Source organism: Adiantum capillus-veneris, chromosome 27, assembly GCF_014529385.1.
Source record: "Adiantum capillus-veneris isolate H3 chromosome 27, ASM1452938v2, whole genome shotgun sequence".
Classification (NCBI taxonomy): domain Eukaryota; kingdom Viridiplantae; phylum Streptophyta; class Polypodiopsida; order Polypodiales; family Pteridaceae; genus Adiantum; species Adiantum capillus-veneris.
The window spans coordinates 42,615,819-42,619,299 of record NC_140957.1 but is presented as its reverse complement, the minus strand read 5'-3'; the positions used below and the strand labels follow the sequence as shown (position 1 = coordinate 42,619,299).

The 3,481-nt window shown below is 40.4% G+C and overlaps 1 pseudogene; it reads left to right on the top strand.

The window, feature by feature from the left end:
- Positions 1-2,104: 2,104 nt before the first annotated feature.
- On the top strand, positions 2,105-2,805 carry LOC147421850 (uncharacterized; annotated as a pseudogene).
- Positions 2,806-3,481: the final 676 nt, after the last annotated feature.

Sequence of the window (3,481 nt, the reverse complement as noted above, 5' to 3'; positions counted from 1 at the left end):
GCCATTCGAGTGGATCTTGTAGCTGGTCAAGCACATCCTCTAGGAAATATATTTATAATTGATCATAGATTTGACACCACAGTTCACTCGGAACCATTGCAGTATTATTACACATGTAAAATGGACATTGATGTCAAGTAAAATTCTACTTATATGGATGTTCTACCTGGGATGACTGAGTCTGACAAGGTGAATTGGGTCCACCTAGTAGCAACCATAAACACTTGGGGAAATAGGGGGACAACCTGGGTAACACCTGAGGGAGATAAAATGCCACAACTCATACCCTTAAATATGCTAGAAGCAATGCATATAGTTTTTGATGACCTACAGGATGAAGTCTTGACTAACATTGGAACCAGTAGCGTCTCGCAAGACTATAGTCCACACAATTTAGAGTCAGAATCATTAGTTGAAATTGACTCTAAGGACGAAGAATCTGAGTTAAATCTTAATGCAAATGTGGGAACAAACCATTCAGGGCCCAGTGGTACCCTAGATGACAATCTATCCAAGGGAGCAAAAGACACAAGTAACAATTTATCTAGTGACTCTTCACTAGAGATTGGCCATAATTGAAAATTAACAATTGAAACAGAGGATGGTTGGTTGGACTCTGACACACCTCTGTGATACCCTATAAAACTAAATAGCACCTATGGGAACGTGCTATATAACGCATTGTTAGACGCAGGTGCTAAATATAATCTGTTGTCATATGGAGTGTGGTGTCAATTGGGAAATCCATCTCTATCTGAGATTACTATCCAAGTCAAGGGTTTCAACAAGAAAAAAACGACGGTTTTTGGAATCTGGCACACTTTTGTCGGTTATGACAACGGGGTTGTGACTCAAGACTTTTTGGTCATACCTACTGGAACCATGGAAGGCAATATAAACCTAGGACGTGCGTAGATGATAGACACCAAATTCACTATTGATTGGGGGATTGGGAGTGTTACAATGCAAAAACAAACTCTTAGTCCTGCCACCCAAGCCTAGTCTCTGAGATGTTTCCTCTTCAGGAAATAAAACCCAAAACATTAAATGTCCAAGACGTTTAAGCATATGTCCCTATAGCCCAACTCTCTAGAGCTTCAACTCTTGTAGTTGAAACAAAGCTTGAGACACACAAAACGCATCTTAATATAGCGAAGAAAACATACAAGTGGGTCCCTAAAGCTTCTTTAGCGCCCATGGGTGATGCTAAAAAATAGGAGCCTTTTAGAAATGCCCCATTCGCTCCCAAAAATGTAAGAAAATGTGGCGTTGGATTCCTAAACAACTATTGGAAGCCCAAGGCTACTATCAAGGAAATGATCAAATCTGGGTGTCAAAACGTAAATTGTATTCTTACATGTCACCTGATCCATGTAAGTCAAATCCTATGACGACAAAGCCGATGGAAGATCGTGGGAAAGGAAAAAACACAGAACATTATACACGAGATTCAGAGCTAGTATGGGCTCCCAAGCAAGAAAGGCTTGTTTTGCTCAGCTCAACCATAGAAAAAAAGAATGAAGCTTCTTGCTCTTCATGTAGTTTATATACAAAAATAGAAGCTTCGACACAACCTCCACCTACCATTGTACATATACATACAAACAACAAAGAGTTTTCACCTCTCGTTGTAAGTTCACCACCTACAACAACATTGCAAATAAAATCATGGGAGAGTGCCTTACCACCCTTGCAACTAGATGAAATGTCTAGGGTGGTCGAAAACTATTGGTCAAAGTCTTCACCCATGACAACTTAGAACAATTGGTTTCAAAAGGTGACGACATCATTCCAAAAGGCATGATCTACCCCAAGGAAGGGGGGAGTGTTTGCTGACATTCATCATTCACTGACTCCCCTCTTTACCTTCTTTTCCCTGACCTCTCAATCTCCCAATCTTAGGGAATGTATACATAAATCCTTACACTCACAAGAACAAGATAAACAAGTAAAAGAGCAAGAGCCACCAAACAATAATCTGGAAACTTACAAGTTCTATATATGACACAAAATCATAAAAACACATTATGCACAAGGACACCACCTTTTCACATGATCCTTATAATATTTGCACTCTAACCATCATCTATCTATGTATTTAGATATGGCTAGTAGGATAGAGTCATCCACTCCTACCTTGGGTGAGAGGTATCCTCTTTACTTTTCACGAGTGTTTCACATAGTCTTTCCAGTGCTTGCCTGTGAATGGGATTTGGTAGGTACGCTAGCATGTGAGAGGAATTTTGACGAGTTAGAATGGTTGATACGTCTCTTGAACATGATTGATCCATACTTAGTAGAAAGTGTCTCTCCCATTGCACCAGCCTACCCTTTTGACCAAGATGACTATAGACATCTAGTGACCTTCTTAGTAAACATTGGTGCCTTTGATGATGAAGAAGATTTACATGATTACATGGATGGCACGTATGGTCTCACGGATGATGACTTTGTTTTTCTCAACGATGATGAGGATAAGGGTTTAGTCTTAGGGTTACCTCCCCATCTCTATAATATCTTGTTCCCTTGACTCTCTAGGGGGAGTGCAAATAATTAGGTTATGGTTCCTTATGTTGTGTTCAATAAAGGTTGGTACCTCTTCCCACTGAGGTGCCTCCTAGACGTATTCCTTGTGTTTTCTAGTGTGTACAGGAACGTGTTGCTGTTGTTAGGATTTGGAACTTCATAGAATCTTTCTCTCGTTCACTCTTCAAATCAAGCACGATTATCAATACAAACAAGTGTTTCTTGACCATTAGCATTGCCCCTTGTCTTTGTTTTTGTAACCATGTTTGTCTGCTTTAGGTAGCACAATATTTTACACATTTGCTTAGATTAAACATTAGATTCTACATAATTTGTTGTCATAATCCCTTGTCTAGGTTTCATAATCAAGCACTCTGACTAAGTTAGGAGTTAGATATCTTCTCTTAATACCATGGGGAATGCCTTTCTAATAATCAATGGCTACTTTTGCTACAAATGGAAACATGGCTGCCCTGCGAAATACCCAAGATAACACAATATCTAGCATAAACTAACAAATTTGCCTACCTGGTGATTCCCATAGCACATAAACCACGACGTTGCGAACAGAGAGAGAGAGAGAGAGACTGAGAGCGAGGCAGAGCAAGAGAGCACGTGTAGGCACACCTCCTAGAGCGGAGTGCTACGCCGGCACGGCGAGAGAGAAGAAGTGGAGACGAGAGAAGAATAAGGCAGACACTGGGTGCAATCTCCCCCCATGCAAGAGTGACCCTTTCCCTCTTGCACGTATTTAATTTATAGATTCTTGAATGGTCAAAGTGAGTACAAACTGGCCGGCCGGTCATAAATGGCCAAAGCTCATAAAGAGCACTTGAATAATCAAATATAATATCCTTTTGCAATAGCTTAGCTCGGTCAATCCTTTTCCACCTGTCAGTTGCAATAAATGTCAATTCCATAGCATACCTCTCCGTTGGAAAGCAACTGTCCTCAG